Source organism: Bubalus kerabau, chromosome 3 (genome assembly GCF_029407905.1).
Source record: "Bubalus kerabau isolate K-KA32 ecotype Philippines breed swamp buffalo chromosome 3, PCC_UOA_SB_1v2, whole genome shotgun sequence".
Taxonomy (NCBI): domain Eukaryota; kingdom Metazoa; phylum Chordata; class Mammalia; order Artiodactyla; family Bovidae; genus Bubalus; species Bubalus kerabau.
The window spans coordinates 190,026,543-190,045,981 of NC_073626.1; the positions used below are offsets into that span (position 1 = coordinate 190,026,543).

At 50.1% G+C, this 19,439-nt stretch overlaps 2 long non-coding RNA genes and 1 pseudogene across 2 annotated transcripts; 2 read left to right on the forward strand and 1 right to left on the reverse strand.

Moving 5' to 3' along the window:
* Nucleotides 1-2,657: 2,657 nt before the first annotated feature.
* Nucleotides 2,658-13,362, reverse strand: LOC129647979 (uncharacterized). The gene is made up of 3 exons (XR_008712602.1): nucleotides 12,931-13,362; nucleotides 12,634-12,728; nucleotides 2,658-3,198 (listed from the first exon to the last, which is right to left on the reverse strand). It is a non-coding gene; the product is annotated as an uncharacterized LOC129647979 (long non-coding RNA).
* Nucleotides 6,367-8,955, forward strand: LOC129647978 (uncharacterized). Its single transcript, XR_008712601.1, has 3 exons — nucleotides 6,367-6,804; nucleotides 7,524-7,692; nucleotides 8,559-8,955. It is a non-coding gene; the product is annotated as an uncharacterized LOC129647978 (long non-coding RNA).
* Nucleotides 13,363-13,715: 353 nt separating the features above from the next.
* The window catches only part of LOC129647376 (ubiquitin carboxyl-terminal hydrolase 17-like protein 6), a 6,027-nt pseudogene continuing 303 nt past the window's right edge, over nucleotides 13,716-19,439 (forward strand).

Genomic DNA, 19,439 nt, shown 5'->3' on the forward strand with positions numbered 1-19,439 from the left:
GGGCCGCTGCGCCGCCGGCGGGGTCACCGGGTCCTCCACATCTCTGGCCTGCGGGGTATCGGAACAGTCTCCGGGGCCCGGAGACCGCCCCACTCTCTCCTCGCCGCCTCCCGGCTTCTCGGGGCGCACCCGGCTCCCGGGTTCCAGCGGCGGCCAGGGGCCCGGAGCTCCTGCGGGAACGGGACCCCAGATCCCGCCCGGCCCCGGGCCCTCCGTGCGCGTTGCCTGCCCCGCGGGCGCGGCTTCCCGGAGCGGCCGGCCGAGCGGCAGCCCCAGCCAGGGAGATGCAGCCGCTGGAGGCGCCGTCGGACGGGGACACGGGGCCGCCTGGGCTTCTGGCTCCGCCGGCCGCCCCGTCTGCAGCCCGAGGGCCGGGGGACACCAAGCGAGGCGGCTCCGCCGTCTGTCAGCGGAGCGCAGGGGCGGCCCCGAAACTACGACTCGGGGTCAACTGCACGCGCGCCGCTTCTTTGATCCATGTCTCTGGTGTGGAAGAACCCAGATCTCCCGCCCTGTGCGGAAGAAATGTTCTTTATAAATATTTTGCAGAAGGCGTTCTTTCCCCGGCCAAAATAAGCCGGTTGATGATTTGAAACGCCACCATCACCCGCACTGTTGGCGGTGAGCCTGAAGGGCAGGTCTGAGTCCGACCCCCTGTTGGCGCGCGGAGCACAGAAGACTGCCAGCCTAGGCTGGTCATCAGCCTCCAGAGAGGCAGACACTCAGGACTGGACTCCAGCTCCAGGGCTGGGGCTGGAAAGGCGGCTTCTGTCCTTCTGGGAGCCTCAGTAGGTACTGACGACTTGATGGGCGAGGAACTGTGCCCAGCAAGTAACTGCTGCTCAAAACTCGATGGGCGCCAGTGCGCAGCAGGAAAGGGGTACAGGACAGGACAGCTTCACTCCCTGCTGGAGGCTGGGGACGCACAGATGAGGTTGTTGCAGCAAAAATAGAAACGAAGTGTTTCCTCTCCTGAGAACAAGCGAAGACTAGAGAAGAAACATGACCGGTGGTCAGAGTTATTCGCTCCTAGTTTTACCTGAAGTGTTACTAACCTGTAGTGTCTGTAACCAGAAGTCCCCTAATTCTATGTAATCTTCATCCTGTTCCACATTTTTGCTCTCCCTGCACCCTCTTGTAGCAAGTCACCCCTTAGAGTTTTCCTGCCGGATGTTTGATATTTCAAAGGGAGAGATTCAAGCCTGGACTTGTGTTTCCAAACAGCAGTTGCTCTAATTAATGAAGCATTTATCAAAGGTGATGTCCATTATCACGATTGTTGGAAACAGAGACATTACTGAATGACCACACACTTTACTGATGTGGAGTGGAAGTGCCCCAGAGCCACACACCAGGCCTGGGAGAATCTTCCCCATGACAGGCGGTGGGAGGAGATCACATTCCCATCTTACCCAGTTTACCTTCCACTGAATGATTATTCTCACACAGCAGCCCAAGATTCCACATGGAATGTTGAGAGGGTAACAGATCCAGGACCTACTAAGACCTGCACTAGTCTTACAGGTGCACAGAAAAAGGGTGAGCTCACTTACATGTGGCATCTTAAAAAAATAAATAAAATAAAAAGCAAAGCACCAAGGTCCTCAATACAGGGCCAGCTTGGTGTTTGCAGAAGGTGGGCTGTAGGGGTGTGTGAAGAAGGTGAAGGTGGTCAAAAGGTACAAACTTCCAATTACAGAAAAATAACTCATGGGATCATAATGTGTAGCATGGCAGCTATAGCTAATAATACTATTTTAAAAAATTATTTTGTATATTTGAAAGTTGCTAAAAGAGGGAATCTAAAAAGTCCTCATCACACACACACAAAGGATGTAACAATGTGAGATGATGGGCATGAGATGGACTCATCATGGTGATAATTTCACAATACATACAAATATTGAGTCATTATGTTGCACATCCAAAATGAATATGAAGGGATATGTCAACTATGCATCAGTTAAAAAAAAGAAAATGGTGGAAGGACGATATGCGCTCTCACAATTGCTGAGAAAGATGAAGCACTGAGCTTTGCCTCAGGGTCTTCAGTCTTCCCTTCCTTTCAGTGATGTAAAGGATACTTATGGCCTTGGATGCAGTGATGGGATAGGCCTGGGGCTCTGCATTTCTCACAAGCTCCCAGGAAATGCCAATTCCTGCAGACCCCTGGCTGCACTTTGAGTAGCAAGGTATTAAAGCCCCTGAGGGTGGAGATTAGTTGGCTGGTTTCTAAGGGATCCAGTTACACTTATGAGTACAGCACAGGGGCTTTTTTGGCCTCCATTCCTGACAGTGTGAAATAGCTGCGGGGTGAGCCGAGGTGGTGTTTCCCTTGCAGAGAAGAGGAAAATGGCAACTTTCATCAGACTGGAAATGATGCTGTTTCATGTTCATATACTGATCTCCTCAGACAAATGGGGTCCACCAGCAAAGACCTTCAGAAATAAAGGCAAAAAGACCATGGTGGCTTTTAAAGTATTATTCTGGAGTGCTATCCACAATGAATAAACTAGATTAAAGGAAATGATTTTATATCACAACTCAAGTGGTTCAATTGCCTAGGAGCTTTTTTTTTTAAAGTTTTATCTTGAATCCTTCTTAGAAGGGTCTACAATTACATGAGGGCTTGACAGAGTGTGTCACTGCTTGTTCAAAGCTCTGGTGGCAAATAAAATATACAATGACAGGAAGGACCCTTCACTACACTTGTTAAAATATGGAAGGGATGTCCTTGGGAAGGTATAAATTATTGGTCACCATGAGGAGTAGAAAGTGAACCTGCAGAAGATGCAGCTGGGCCACAGGAGAGGAGCCGGCCGAGCTCCCGCCCCTCTCAGCCCCTCTGATAAGGGCTCTGTCTGACCCCCAGACACTAAGCCATGCCTCCCGGGGCTCACAGACCCTGAGAGGCCTGGCGTGGGTCCCCGTGCTCTCCTCTGACCTGGGGGAGGAAGCAGTGGGCTCAGGAGAGACCCTGGGCGTGGAGTGAGGACCCCAGCCCGAGGTGTGCCACGCACTGAGGGACACCATCTATGTGCTCCGCTGGTGTTGGCTTCCACGTGTGTAAGACGAGTGGCCCGGCTGCTCTTGGGTGTTTCTTGATACTTCAACGGTCCTTGGGCCTCAGCAAAATCGGCAGAAGTCAGAAATGTGTAATCTCAGGCATCCCTGCTGACTCAGTGGTAAAGAATCTGCCTGCCAACACAAGAGACACAGGTTCGATCCAGAAAGATGCCACACGCTGCCGTGCAGCTAAGTCCGCGCACCACGACTATTGCTCCTGTAGAGCCCGGAGCCACAACCCCTGACGCCCGTGCCTCCCAGAGCCTGTCTCTGCAACAAGAGCGCGGGGGGCTTTCTTGGCGTGAAAGCTGCTCCCCCACAGCACGGACAGTGCCTGAGATGAGACCCAGATGGCCCTGCAAGCCTGAAGGGGGAGCCACAGCCTTCAGTCACCGTGCAGGTGAGCAGTGAGCACCTCCAGGCCTGAGAGAGTCATGGAGAGTCGTGGGGCCTGGATTCCTGTCCTCAGGAAGCCCTGGGCCTAAGAGGGGCATCAGAAAAGACGTAAGTGCCCCACCATGTGGCACGTGCTCACTGAGAAAAGGCACACAGGACCAGAAGAAAGACAAGGAGTTACAACACAGCCCGAGGGAGTCAGGAAAATCAGCAGAGCAGATGCTTTTCAAGGCAAGGCCTCGGAGGAATGCAGTTCAGCAGCCAGGAATCCAGAGCCGGGGCCAGTGGTAGGTGCATCAGAGAGCAAGTTCCCCCAGAAAGGCAGATGTGAAGGCAGAGCATTCATCTCAACTCCTGGATGATGTCAGAGGTGGTGTGGACTGTGGGGTGGACGCAGGGGGTGAGGGCTGGCAGAGGAAGGGGGCAGGGGAGAGACAGTGAAGGGCATTTAGAGCCTGGCCTGGGATGCCACTATCCTTCCTGGGAAGTGGGAGCTACTCAGATGCTGTGAGTAGAGAACGCACATGTTCAGAACTGCAGTTGAAGCAGATTAGTTATCACAGGGAGAAAGCGAACAGGAGGGAGGAGAGGCTGCAGTCAGAGGGTGGTCAGGAGCCCAGCAAGAGCACTGGTGAGAGGAGCCCAGACTGAACTCAGGAGGCAGAGCTGGAGGGAAGAAGCCCATCAGAGCAGGGGGAGGAGAAGGAGAGGGGACGATAGGAACATGGAGAGCAGCTCCTGTGGAGGCTGAGGATCCTTGTTGTTTGGTGATGAAGGGAAGCTCAGAAAAGTCAGTCCCTGAAGGAGGAAACCTGAATCCTCATCCCTGTCCAGATGTTTGTTTGCCTACAGACGTTAGAAGGGTGAGAACCAAACAAAACTCAGGATAAGATGTGTTTCTTGTGTGAATTCTTAAAAAAAAAACAAACCAATCCTCTATCAATCACAATTTTTAAGTTGGAATCTAATTCACATATCATAAAATTTACTCTGTAAAATGTACAGCTCAGTGATTCATCATCTGTGTGCAAAGCTGTGCCGCTATCACCGCTATCTAAATCAGAGCACTTCATCTCCTCGCAGAGAAAGCCACTACCCACTAAACAGGCACGTCCCCTTCTGCCTTCCCCCAGCTTTTGGCAATTGTCTGTGTGCTTTTTGACCCTAATGATTTGCCTATTCTGCATATTTAAAGTACATGGATTTGTACAACGGTGGCCACGTATGCTGGTTTATTACACGTGGTGCTATGTCTTTGAGACTCATCTACGGTTTAGCACACGATTCATTCCTTTGTTTGACTTGAGAATTTTCCTTTCTAGGCCATTATAATTCACACACACACACACACACACACACCCCAAGTTCTTTTCTTTTTAATTGTGAAAAACTCACAGCATATAAAATAACCATTGTCGCTCAGTCTACTTCACTAGGAACCATCTTTGTGCAGGGAGCCTCTTTGCCTCATGGACCCTGAGCCACCGGCGAGCATAGAGAAACCAGCCCAGCCACGACACCCCTTCTCAGGACCCTCCGGACCACCCACCCGACCCAGACTCCACATGGGCCTCCCCATGGCAGCCTAAGAAGAGAACTACATGGTGGTGGGGGGGGGGGGTGGGTGGTGCAGAGGTGGAGAAGGAGAGAGACCAGGAGAGAGGAGAGCAGAGGCAGGCAGAGGAGCCGCCCACACTGAGCTCCTGTCTCAGTTGCATGCCTGCCAGGCCAGCCCTGCTCAACTGCTGGGATCAGAAATGGTCAGATGGTTGACGGAGGTGTGACCACGGATGTCAGCAGCTTCAATCAGACACCCGACAGTCTACAGTGCAAACCTGCCAGGCCCAGCTCCACTCCCCAGGCCAGCTTCAGAGCCCCAGAGCCCCAGCCTGATGTTGGGGGCTTCCCAGCCCCATCCTCCAGAGCTCCACATCCCAGTTCTCAGGAGAGTCCTCTGAGCTCCCAGGAGGTCGTGTCCACTCAGGGTGTATGACAAGTGGCATTAGGCTGGGACCAGTTGAAAGTGGCCAGAGTGAAATCAAGTTTCTCTGCATCTCTTCTGCCCCTGAAGCGCCCATTCTCTCCTACTCGCTCATGCCTGTTTTGTCCAGGTGTTCCCTGAACACAGCCAGGCTGCAGGGAGGGGTTTCAGGGCAGAGCAAGAGCTGCAGCATCTCACGGTGAGCAGGGCTGGCCACCAACTCATACCCGACTCTGGGAGAGCATCACTGTGGGTCAGAAACTGACCCTCTGAAGGCACAGGTGACTGCTCCTGGATCACTCAGGGGCCCCAGAACTTAGATTTGTACTGTGACCTCTACAGCTGGCTCTAAAGGACAGAACATCTAGCACGGAGACATCTGGACCCCGGTAATCACAGTCAGGTTGGTTAAGTACAAAGGGGGTGGGGAGGGCAGTGAGAATGGGGGTGGGGGCCTCTTGCCTCTGCTGTTTCACCCCCCGCCCCCCGCTTTCCCCTGACTTTCTCCTCCTCAGTATCCTACCCGCGTATTGGGTTTTCTTGGCCCAGACACAACAGAAGTGATCATTAAGTTACTCAGTATTCAGTGGAATAGTCATGAAGTGACTTTAAGTGTAAAAAGAAATAAAATTGAAAATAAAATCCACCCAGACTATTAACGTTTTGGATGAGGTTAGTGTCAGAGAAGATCCTTGGGCTCCTGGTAAAGGTCCCCCTGAAACTCTGTCTCTGGAAGGAGGGAGAAGAAGACGACCTTTGGTGAATGTGACCTAAACCTGGTTTGTGTTTGACCAGCTCATTGATTTGATTATTGGTCATCACATTTGCTGAGCCCCGTTCTGCATCTGTTCGAGGTCCTCACAGGGCTCACAAGCTGGAGAGCTCATCGCAGTGTGCTTAAAGACTTGAGGGGTCCTGGGTGAGGCAGAAAATGGTGCGGGCAGAGCATGGGATCAAGAAAGGCGTCGTGGACCCGGTGAGGTCTGAGCTCCAAGGGTGAGTTCGGCAGGGCCTGGCTCTGAGCAGGACTTAAATACATGATGAATGACTAAATGAATGAAAAAGGAAATCTTCTCCAAAAAGAGCAAGACTGTCAGCTCTTCTGTAACTGAGTGCAATCTTGTCCTGCTCACCTCACGACAGGCCAATAAATTGAGAGATGAGTTCTTAGGGCAAGGAATAGTTACTTTATTCAGAAGCCCAGGACCCTTGTCCCAGGACACATCTTGCCTGAGTTAGAATTCAGGCTTTCTTTATATTAATTCTCAAAGGTGGTGGGGGAGGAAAGTCAAATATTTCCTCATTCTCATCAGGCTCCAGAGGGGATGTGTTAATGTCTGCCTCCCTGTCGTGATTCACAGGTGAGTCTGGTCAGGAAGTTTCCTGTGAGTTAAACAAAGTTATTAATTTAGCTTGGTGCTCATTACCTGGGATGCAGGGCTCCCAGAGATGGGACTTTATGTACAGGCTTATAGGCAACATTCCTTTAGTCCTTAACTCGTAATAGGTAGAATACAAAGGGTCCTTCTCTATGATGCTTTCAGGCCAAAGCTTGGAACTGCAGGGCACCTGGGGACAGTGGGAGAGGCCCCGCAGGGTGCCCACTCCACCCCCTCACAGCTGTCTTGCTGACTAAGCAGCCCGTGTCTTGACTCCCTGGGAGCACCTGTTTGACCTTTTCTCTCGGACAGTGCTGGTTGTAAGTTATAGATTGGGCTGAGGCAGAAAAGGAGAGACAACCTCAACAGAAGTAGGTTACCTTTTTTCAGGCAAGGAAGGGCGTCAGTTGGCCTAGTGACCAGGCTGAGCCTGAGAGGGATCAGGGAGGCTTCATATTTAAAGGGAGGTTCATGGAAGCAATAAGGGAAATGTTAGTCAGGCGGGATGTTTTGGGTATTCTTTAGTTGAGATGGCATTTGTAGTTGGGCAGGGAGTGTTAAATCCTCTAGACAAGGGGTGATAAGTCCCAGGTAGATGCAACCAGCCTGGAGCATCAGGGTGGGACCTAAAGTTTGGTTTTGTTTTCCCCGAAGTTAGATGATTTAGCAAGGGCCTCTGAGACTACTGTTTCCTTTTCTAGGCCCAAAGCCTCTTTCACTTGTCAGAAGCAACACTCACCTGTGCCCATTCCAAATCAGGCCCAAGCAAACCAGCTGCCCTCACCTGAAAGGGTGTTAGTCTCTCAATCATGTCCCTGCGACCCCATGGACTGCAGCCCACCAGGCTCCTTTGTCCATGGGATTTTCCAGGTAAGAATACTGGAGTGGGTTGTCATTTCCTTCTCCAGGGGATCTTCTCGACTCAGAGATCGAACCCAGGTCTCCTACGTTACAGGTGTATTCTTTACCATCTGAGCCACCAGGGACGTGCATAAGAAACTGCTACCTCTCAAAACTGGGGTCAGAAGGCTGGGCCTGTGGTTCAGGCTCTACAAGGCATTTCACATCCTCCTAGTATCTCCTCTTGTCTCCCTAAGAAGCTCTTACATCTCAGGACACCTCTAACCAATACCCTCTTTTGGTGGGAGCTAGTGCTCAGTGGTTAATATTTTCAGCCCAGAGAGACACAGCCTGTGCTTTAGACCATGGCAAACCCTCCCAGCTAGCCCCAGTCCAACCAAATCTCTCCTGTTCCTCAGATCCCATGGCCAACAGGCAGTCCCTGAGTCTGTTCAGCGGACAAGCTCCCAGTGTCCAGCGCTGAGGCTCCTCCCACCCCCGTGTCCCCTAGGCCCTGCACGATGAGCCTGCACTCCTGGGAATGGAGGGGCCCCTGTGCACTTTTTCTGGGGCTGCCGCTGGGCCTTCTTCCTCCTTCAACCTGAGCAGGGAGCTGGCTCGGGCAGGCCCTTGGGTAGGGGGAGGAGGGGACGAGCGGTCAGTCCCTCCGACTCCTGTGGGCTGGGCCCTGTGGGAGGAGGTGCTGGGGGCTGAGAGGGGGCTTGGCCTGCTCAGCGGTCAGGACTCAGGGCGCATTCAGGGGAGGCTGAACCTACTGGGGAATGGTGACAATGTTGATGGTGACAAGCTGTTTCCATCTCTGTACGAGCTGGTCCAGTTCACCAAATTCTCTCAAAACTAACACCTGTATATAAACACCCTTCCTCTGGCAACAGGGGGTGGGCTGAGTGTTTTCCAGGAAACTCCTCGCTAACCTCTAGGAAGGATTCTGACAGAGTCTCTGATGATGCAACAAATGTCTGCTTTGGTTCGGAATCAACAAGGACGCACTGTTTGGCACGTGGATGTCAATGCTATGTAGCAGCCTCGAAGGGAGCGGAGTTTGGGGGAGAAAAGACGCATGCGTGTGTTTGGCTGAACTGCTCCCCTTGGTGTCACTTGAGACTGTCACAACACTGTTTGTTAACGGGCTACACCCCAAATACAAAGTAAAAGTTAAAAAAGAGAACAACATGTGACCGAACACAAAAATAAGACACTGGATGATTTGAACATTGGCTTCAAAAGTGCATTTTGGTAATACAGAAAACTACAGTATTTTAAAATCCTAGTTTATGATTTAGAATCTATGATATTTAGGTGACTGATCAATTGTTTAATACAGGCACTGATAAAAATACAAGCTAAAGGCTAACCAGTTTTAATATCATAAATTTCACACTACAGTCTAAAGCCAGGGCACATAAGTCTATTTATCTGTCTCCCTCCCTCCAACTCCCTCTCTCTATAGTTTTAAGATTTGTGTCACCAGTGAGCTCACTCCAGCTCTCCTGCAACACACACCCTTCATTCTGTGGGAGAAGTGATAACACTCGTTTACACTAGTGTAAGTGAGGAGGTGACGCACGGTGACAGAAGGAAGGAGACTGGTGGGGGGCGCAGCCCGGCCTCGGCCTGGGGGCTTTGCCCGGACCCTCGCTCCCTCTCTCACTGCTGACCATAACAGGGGTCTGGAGAAGCCTGTGAGGAGCCCTGGACAAGAACCTTCATGCACGTCTCGCCATTTACATCGTGAGCATGAAGTTTTCTCAAAGATCTTCAAATTTCTGTCTTTTTCTGACTTTTTTAGTCTTCATTAGTCTTCTCACCAGGGGTGTCATTAACTAAATCAACCTATATATTATTAATATTAACATATATCATTGATATATAAATATTATATTAAAATAATAATAGTACATAACATTTAATTATTTATTATATTATATATGCATATATTTATGTAGCATTGTGTTATACTAAATTATATTAATAAATATAAATAAACTAGCATAGCGATATGAGTATATATTACTCCTCAGAGGCAGACCTTTGCCTTTTATGCAGTCAACTCTGCCTGCTGACCATATTTTTGCCAGAAAAAAATGAAGACTGAGGCCAGAGTGAAAAGTGAGGGGAAGGCAGGCAGAGAAGACCCAACCTGAAATTACAGGGGAGGCATAATTGAATCACTCAAGTGAAACAAGAAGACCGAGACCAGCCTGAAGGGCACAGTCTTAGTGAGGGGAGCGGGTGCGACCCCGCACCCGGCCCCTGGGCACCTTCTGGGGTGGGGTGAGCGGGAGGAGCCTCCTCCTGGTGTCTCTCCTAGGACTCCTGGCTCCTCCCGAAGACCCGCTCCTCCTCCCCAGGCTCTGCTGCGACCTTTGTGCTTTGCCGCCAGGAGGCCCGTTTCCTGCCCTCCAACTGTTCCCTCCTACCGTCTCTCTTTCCTGGATTCTCTCGGCTGCTACCGGCCAGGCTGGAGACACAGGCATCACAAGACCTTCGCTCCAGCCCGTGAGCTGTCCTCGCCCCGCCCTCCTCCTTTAGCGCTGGGTTAACGGGATGCCTGGTGTTCATTACTGAGACTTTCCTTGCTTGCAGTTTCCTCCATTACTGATGGTGGGATGTGCAGGGCAACTAAAGACATTTCTGAATTTCCCTGAATGTGCATGCTAGATGAACCTAGTTTGCTTATAGCAGAATCATGTTGTTCTAAAGAAAGATTTTTATATTCCTATTGAAAACCACTGGAAAACCTCCAAACACGAAATGGTGACACCTCAAAGTCATACTGTTACATGACTAAAGCAAGTTGTAAAACAACACACATTATTTGTCTGACTGAACTAAAAATGAACCTATATTATCTGTGTGTAAATATATATTTGAAAATGTTTTTAAAAAGCTGGAGGAATATATACAAATGAACAAATATATACAAACATCCTTTGATAAGGATGAAAGAGAAATTCTACTTTTACGCTAAATTATCCAGGTTTTTTTTTTTTTTTTTTGGTGTGTGTACTTTTAACTCAGGAGGAACTTGAACAAGATTGTATTTTGTATTGTGCCGGGGCCCAGCCCCGGTGGATCCAGGGAATTTGAAGTGGGGATGGCGTCGGCGAGAATCAGGAAACAACTGCTTAATTAAATGTTAATTAAGGATATAAAGAGTAATAGAATAAGGATAGGTCAGTGAGGAAATTCAGCGGAGAAAAGAGGCTGAATAATTCAGCCAGAAGGTAAGAGAAAGAATGACATGGGGAGACCAAGTTTCGGTGAACAAGGCCCGCACTTTATTTTCCAAAGTAGGTTTTATACCTTAAGTTATGCATAGAGGATAACGCGGGAAGGGGTAGAGTCATGCAGTAAGCCAGGCTTTCTTCCTGCAAACTTATCATATGCAAAAGTTTAGGTGATTTGCATCATCTTCTGGCCCGGAGGCCTGTTAACATTTTAAGACCCTTTCTTCAGAAAACTTATTTTTCTCTAAAGGTGATTAGTCAGGCACCACCCTCAAAAGCATTAGATAAAGTTGCATTCCTACAGAGCAAAGGTGTGGTGGGCTATAACAAGAAAAAGGATTAACTCAAGGGTCCAAGGTTACCAACATTAAAGCTACTACTTACACCAATCATATTAATCAATACACTGCCAGGGACACAGCAGGTAAGGGATATGGAAACTTAGCAGCAAACATTGGCCCAACAAGTGAAAAACCCTTCACCAATACAATTTCTAATCAATCTTTTAACTGCTCAAAGGAATCTGTGTTTAGACAGTTTAGAACATCTCATGCCTCTCACAGTTGGGAGGCTCTGAGCAATCACATGCGGCCGGAAAAAGCTATTCAGGCAGGCTAGAGGACTTCAAAGGAGTTTGTAGGCTGAAACACTATCACACCCAGGAACTTTATTAACTAGAGCTGTAAGTTAACTCTTTTTTTCAGAGAGAGGTAGTGGGGGACAGCCCCCCATAAAGTCAGAGGTGTAGGTGAGAGCACAAAGCAGAAAGTAGGCAGACACTGGTTTTGGGGGTAGATGCCCGAGAATTTCCAGGGGGACTCCTGAGGCTCGATGCCGCCTTTGCGTATGCCGAGCCTCCTTCCTCATGACCTTTGCCATGGGCAGAGCTCCTGCTCCCAGCAGTATTGCATGTTGTTTGTATTTAAACAAACACTTTACATATGACTGTACAGAACCAGCTTATCATAAAAACCGAACCAATGTATTTCAGAGTCAAGCAAATAATAAGCTGCGTAGAAGAGAGTGAATACCTGCTGAAGGCCTAGAGACAGAAAGAGCACACGAGCAGCACAAACAGTGAGACGCCGGCTGCACGCTGCTGTGCCTCCAGTCACCGGCCACTCCCTGAACACCGGCTGGGTTTAAGGCAGCCTGGAGGTCAGTCACCTGTCTAAGGCAAGTCTGAATTTGTGCCAGGCCCATAGTAAAGACATATTTTAATTAGTAGCTCTCAGAGGTAGCAAAAGTACACTTTATTCTCTAAACTTATTTTGGCCTGTTCTATAATGGATTGTTCCATTAAAAGCAAAACACTCAAACCAACACTGAAAACCACCCTTTTGGTGGTCCTGAAAGCTTTTGCCATTTTAGAGCTTTCTCTTTTTCTGTCATCTCTTAAACACATGTAAAATAAATACAGTCAAGTCCCCAGCAGGAGGGGCCACTCAGGGAACTCTGGGCCTCAGTCGTTACTAGGAATAAAAGTGGCAAAGAGCATTTTTGCTCCAGAACTCTAAAGGTGTGGGAAAATCGGGACCCGTGGAAAGCATATGATAGCCTGATACTCTTTTTTACATCTGCCACAGCTCAGTGATTTTCAATATCTTACTTTCTGTAACCAAAGATTGAGAATGCTCAGGAGAGAGCATAAATATAACTACATAACTCATTATAAATAGCATATAAGTAGAAAGTATAGTCAGATGTGAGTCTAACTTACCTTAATATCCTAGTTCCTATGGCTCTCAGTCCATAAGGCTCAGACTACATTCCTCGGGCACCTCTACAGATTGGACAGTAGGTGGCGCTTTCAGCCTGTTTGGAACACAGTTCACGGGCTTTGGCTTGTTTACTTGCTTTTAAACTGTTTTACCACCATTGCACAGAAAACAGAGTAATTTGGTACATAAATGTATGAAGTTCAGATCAATGTCATGGGAGCAATTTCAGAAGAACACAAAGCCATATAACTGGATCTGTAGGAAGCATTTACAAATATCCACAGAAAAAATGTTACCTCTCTCTAGATCCAAACTGAAAAAAGAAAGTGAAAGTCACTCAGTCGTGTCCGACTCTTTGCGATCCCTTAGACTGTAGCCCGCCAGGCTCCTCTGCCCATGGAATTCTCCAGGCAAGAACACTGGAGTGAGTTGCCATTCTCTTCTCTAGGGAACCTTCCCAACCCAAATTATCCAGTAATAAAACGCTTTAGGGTTTGTGTCACAAATGCTCTTTGCTACTTTGATTCCTGGTAATGACAGAATCTCAGGCCGACCTGGGACCCGCCCTAAAATAGTTTGCGTCCTGTAACCCTGGTCAGACACATAGACTTTACTTCGGTTTTCTTGTTTGGAAACAATTCGACCTAGCTGCTCACAAGTGAAAAGCAAACTACTAGACCTTAAAATGTTCCAGTAGAGTACAGTCAAATGCTCTTGATTCTAGGTACTCCAAAGGATGCTTTTAAGCCTTGTCAGCCACCAGCTTCTCTTGATTCTGAAAGCTGGGTTTACTAGGGACTTGCAGCAGTGGAAGTGTGATGAAATCACTGCAGCTTCAAAGCATAGGATCTGTACAGATTAGGAACAAAGATAAAATATTCTGAAGGGGTGAATCCAGGGCATTTACTCTTATCTGAACAAAAGTTTGTGCACAGACGCATTTTATGCATCACTTCAGGGAGGCCACAGGCTCCCTGGGCTCTCCAAATCCCTCAGGTTAAGAGCTCCTAGCCAGGGAGTGAAAGAAAGCAAAGCCAGTCCTACCATCTTCCCCATTCTGACCCTTGGTCCCATGAGAGGGATGGTGGACGCTCAGCGCGCTGTCCCAGCCGCACGGCTGCCAGAAGAGTTACAGGAGCAGACCTGCCCAATGGCGCTGCTGCTTCCTGCCTGCTGCCGGGCGGTGTGAGAAGGCCCCAAGGAGATCTAGGAAAAGCAAAGGGGAGTCCAACTCAGCAGGGCAGCCCCAAAACACAGGGAGTTAAAGAAACAGGAAGCAGGAGTCAGGTCAAGGAACGACCCCTTTCTGATGGCTGGGCTGATAACCGGTGTGTCTGAAGCATCCCGCTCCCTGCGCACGCGGCTCTGTGTCTGCAGGCACTTCTGTTTGCCTCACCTTGAGCGGCGCCTGCTTGTCAGAAGGCAGATCTTTTCTATCATCAATAAATTGTCTTTTCCCCGCTGTCAGCCCTGTAATCTGGCACTATTTGCGCCTTGCTCCATTGGCTGCTAACACTTACCTAAAAGGAGATCTAACTATCGAGAGTTCAAAATTCCAGGGGTCTGTGGAGTCCCCCCACCAATTCACCCCTCAGATTTGTGTTTGAATCAGGTAAAAATGCTCATTACAGGCTTAGGAATGAGGATACTAAAGTGAGAACATGAATGAATTTAGAACTTTTGGAACGTCTGATTTTAAAAGTATTTATCTTTAAAGTCCAATAAGAAAAATTTACTCTTGCTTGTCTTGTCTGAGGAATAAACATGGAAAGATACTTACTGAAAAAAAGCTACAAAATTTGAGGCTTTGAAGAAGGGAATTAAAAGAGAATGGGTCTCATGAAGAGTAACTCCTTTCAGATGGAGAAGCTGAGAGGAGAAAGAAATTGATTTAAGAAAAGATCTTACTATTAGAGCTGAGGCCATCTGCCATTTAGTCAAATTTACTTTTCTGCATGCAGAGTCACCTTATATAGACTCGTACAGATACACAATACAGCTACCATCTCCACTGATACACAGAGGGGTGCCCTGGCCACCGCTTCAGACCGCCTTTTGGGCACTCAGGATGCTCAGGACTCTGTCCTGTGTGTCCCTGGGAAGCGACTCCCAGGAGGTCCAGCCACTGAGCTGAGTTCCTCTGTTTTCAAGCAGCCCTTTAAATCCCTGAGGCCAGCGCTCCTCTCTCACCACATAAAATGTCCCCCAGTGTGTCACCGCTCCTCATCAACATGGCTGCTGCTTTTATAATCAGTCTTAAGATATGGTCACCTGATTCTATTATTTTTTATTATGCTGAAGTCAGTTAAGTGTCTTATATCTTACCAGAATATTAATATGTCAGATTCAGAGAAATAATTCAAGGATGAAGTCAACTGATTATCCTCCTATCCATATGAAGTATATAAATATAATCTCTGGGAGATGGTGAAGGACAGGGAAGCCTGGTGTGCTGCAGTCCATTGGGTCAAAAAGAGTTGGACATGACTGAGTGACTGAACAATGATAAAATATTATCTCAATTGATAATGAATGTACAGTGCATAGGGGAAAGTGGGAGAAAAGTATTTTAAAAACTGGATCAAGCTTAGCTAATAAAATTAGCAGTTTCAAATGTTGTTTGAGGGAAGAACATAATGAATTATGAATTAGGAAATTTTCCTCTTATGTGAAAGGAAAAAAACAAAAGTCACAGAACATTCTCATGAGTAGACATATTTATTTATTTATTTAGAAACTGCTTATTTTCTGTCAACCAATTTCCATTTTAAGACTTTGTGGAGTTTCCATAATGGCTCATGGTAAAGAATCCTGCCAATGCAGCAGACATGTGTTCAATCCATGGTCCAGGAAGATCCCACGTGCCTCAGAGGAACTAAGGCTGTGAACCACAACCATCGAGCCTGTGCTCCACAGCCTGGGGGCCACAGCTCCTGAGCCCACACTCTACCACCACTGAAGCCTGGGGGCCCTGGGGCCCATGCTCCATAAGAAGAGAAGCCGCTGCAACGAGAAGGCCAGGCACCACAACCAGAGAGTGCGCCCCGCTCACCGCAACCAGAGCAAAGCCTGTGCAGCAGCAAGGACTGAGCACAGCCCCCACCCAAGAAAAGAGCCTGTGAAAGAAGAGCTGAAGCCCACGCAGTGCTTTGCCTACCCGTCCAGTGGCCTGAGCAGTGGGCGCTGCAGGCCAGCCTTGACAGGGATCTGCGGAGTAGGCAGTGAGCTCGCCTGCCCACCTGTGGACTAGGCCAGCACCTCAGATCCAGTAGCGTTGCACTCAGCTGCTGAAGTGACCCATTCATGGTGAAGTCCGCCTTGGTCAGAGCTTGCTCAGCTGCCACCTGCTCTTCCCTTTTAGTCTCTTCAGAATCTGCAGATGTAGAGATCAGGCACGACCTCCCAAGAGTGTTCACAGGAAACGGTGCCGCGCACGGGCAGAACTTCCCAGGTGAGCATCCGCCAAGTCAGACCCACCGACTAAGCTCCCTGGTTGCCGGGAAGGGGTGGTCTCCAGAGTGCAGAGGAGAGTCCGTGTCACACAGACCGATGGTAAGAAGTTCACATACATGCCTCTGGGAGAGGCTGGCGATCAGCCCTGGGCTCATAACCACCAGGAGTCTTGGCTCCTGGAAACTGGCTGGGTCTGGTTAGTGGAGGCTCCAGGAGCTAAGCGGCTGACCAGAGGAGCGGTGGCAGCAAACTGCAGCTCAGCTCGCTGGCGAGGGTTCCTGGAGGATGCAGCAGTGGTTTCAAACCCCAAACCCTCCATCAAACGGCAGACCGGGAATTTGCGATTTAACATCTCAGACCTCAAGGGACAACTCTGGCTCCTGACTGCGCTAGTCGGTGTGGTAAGGAAAAGAGAACGTTCCGATGGCTTGTTTCCCCTGCATGGTTACCTACACCGCACCATGCCCTCCGCACGTAGAGAGGACAAAGAATGATGAGCAGTATCCTTCCCCAAGAGCACGAACAAACGTGCCCTGCACAAGGAAGTGGAGCCACCTACAGCCCGCCCTCATCATCACCACCCATCTTCCTCCGCCCCATCGTCTCAAATGGACTTACTGCTTGCCCCATCCACACCCTCTGAAGAAGAAGAAGAAGAAGGAGAAAAAAGCAGAAGAATGTCGATTGGAGCGGCATGGCAGAGGGAATGGGAAGGTGGCCTTATGCTGGGGGAAATCCGTGCAAAAGAGAGAAAACTACTGGCTGATCTTGCTTCTCCGTGCCATGGGAAGGAGGCAAGAGGACAGCAGGGGTGTGAGCACTTGGATCATAAAGTACAAAGCGGTAGGGTCCTGGGATGGGATGGGGGAGCGGGAGGTGGGAGGGGTGCAATAGGCTAAGGAAGAAAGTGGGGTCAGGGCCGTTCTTTCCTAGTAAGGATCAGCGGAATCAACACTTCAGCTATGGTAAACCCGTGGACGGTGAAACCCCCATAGTCCTGGAAGGCAAGCATAATGTCCAGGATGCGAGAGCAAACAAACACACATGTCACACACCGAGAAGGAAGGCAACAGTCATCCTCCTCCAAGAGCAGAAACCTTTTTTAAACCTTGAGTTATAGCGCGTTTTGAGCACTGGAATTGGAAAGATGACTTATGAGTCAACTAATGTATATAAAATAGAGAATCAGAATAAAAGCAACAAAAAAAATAAAGTGGACACAAAATTAAAAAAAATTAAAAAAGAAATAATAATAATAACAAACCCCTCAAAAACCCAAAACAAACCAACCGGGGTGGGGGGGAAAAATGGAAGAAGGAAAAGGAAGAAAAAAAGGCAACGGAGAGAGAGAAGGAGCTGAAGAAATGAATCCAAAGTTGCAGGAAGCCTATGCTTTTCTAAAGGAGCTGGCTTTGGGCCTTGACCAACGGCCCTGAAGGGAGAAAAGCATATGTGCCTCTCTGCCGGCATCTTTTGGTGCTAGGACCCTGAACGCTAGAAGAGTGGCCAGGGAGAAAGCATAGAAATTAGAGTGGACCTCACTGGAGAGTAACGTTGAGGCAAGGGTTTATTGTTGTCCGGATAGGGGTTGTCCTCAGGCAGGGATCTGGGGTGGGGAGACCCCTAAAGGGGAGAGGGTAGGTGGGCAGACCTATGTTTCCACAAGTGTGTTAGGATGTGAATGTTGAGCCCACGGAATTCCTGCCCAGCCCGCATTTGTGTGCTGAACTTGGAAGCCCAGCAGTGACTGTCTAGCGGACAAGGTTGGAAGGCCCAATGTCCCCGAATTATTTGCATCCTTAGCCCTTTGGTCCAGGGGGTCAGGTTGGAAGTGCGTGCGGGGCTTCGTCAAGGGGAATTCCCTGAGAAAAGTGTGGGTGGTTGGATGGCGGGAGTGGGAGTGGGCACGCCCTCAGCAGCCTCAGCCAATGAGGAGCTTGCACGTGCGGAGCAGGGCTGAGGGAAAGCCCCCAGAGGCCCGAGGGGGCGGGGCTCAGGCCATTTCAAGGAGCCAGATCGCCTGAGGGAAAGGAGGCGTCAGCATGCAGCTGCAGGTAGGAGATGGAAACCCTCGTGGGCTTTGTGTGCAGAGCCCCAGGGGCTGCTTCTGAGCACGGGGGAGGTGCGTGTCCGTCTCCCTTCGACCTCTTCCCCGGAGGGCAAGGTTGTGGGCCCAGCGCCGCTGGTGGGGATGCCCTTCAGGGACCCTCTGTCCCTGAGGGGCCGTCGCCGGCCCTGGGGCATCCCCAGCAGGGTGACTTGGCTCCTGGGTCAGCGGGGCTGGCGCCTGGCCAGGAAGTCGCCCTGAGTTGGAGGGGGCTGTGGGGGGTGGGGGCTGGGCTTCAGAATCTGGGGAACACCTGCTACCTGAATGCGGTGCTGAGGTGTCTGAGCCACACGCTGCCTCTGGCTAGCTGGATGGTGTCCCAGCAGCACGCCACCCTCTGTCCCGCCCGCAGTGCCTGCACGCTCTGCGCCATGCGAGCTCACGTGACCCGAGCCCTCCTTCACTCGGGAGAGGTGATCCGGCTACGCAAGGACCTGCTGGCGGGCTTCCACAGACACCAGCAGGAAGAGGCCCTCGAGTTTCTGATGTTCACTCTGAATGCCATGCAACAAGGGTGCTTGAGTTCATCCCAGCCGTCGGGCCATGCCTCCGAGGACACCACTGTCATCCGTCAGATCTTCGGCGGGACGTGGAGGTCTCAGATCCAGTGTCTCCACTGCCTCGGTGTCTCGGACACGTTCGACCCTTATCTGGACATCAGCCTGGATATCACGGCGGCTCAGAGTGTGGAGCAAGCTCTGAGAGAGCTGGTGAAGCCTGAGAAGCTGGAGGTGGACAATGCCTATAACTGTGTTGTCTGTCTCCGGAAGGTGCCTGCCACCAAGAGCTTGACTTTGCACAGCACCTCCCAGGTCCTGGTGCTGGTGCTGAAGCGGTTCACACCGGTGAGCGGGGCCAAAAGGGCTCAGGAGGTGTGGGCCTGACAGAGGGTGGCGTGCCTGGACGTGCAGCCCTACACATCTGAGTGGAAGGCAGGGCCACTGGGCTACGTGCTCTATGTTGTGCTGGTGCACTCCGGGTGGAGCTGTGAGCGAGGACACTACCTCTGTTACGTCCGAGCGGGCAATGGCCAATGGTATAAGATGGACGATGCCAAGGTGACTGCCTGTGACGAGACCGCTGCCCTGAGCCAGAGCGCCTACGTCCTGTTCTACGCCCGGGAGGGTGTGTGGGAAGGGGGCAGTGGGAGAGGGTCAGTGGCCCCCGTCGGGGCTGACACCACAGACCCCAGGCAGCCTGCAGGAGATGCCAGCGGCAGAGCTCCTGTGTCGGAGGAGTCCCTGG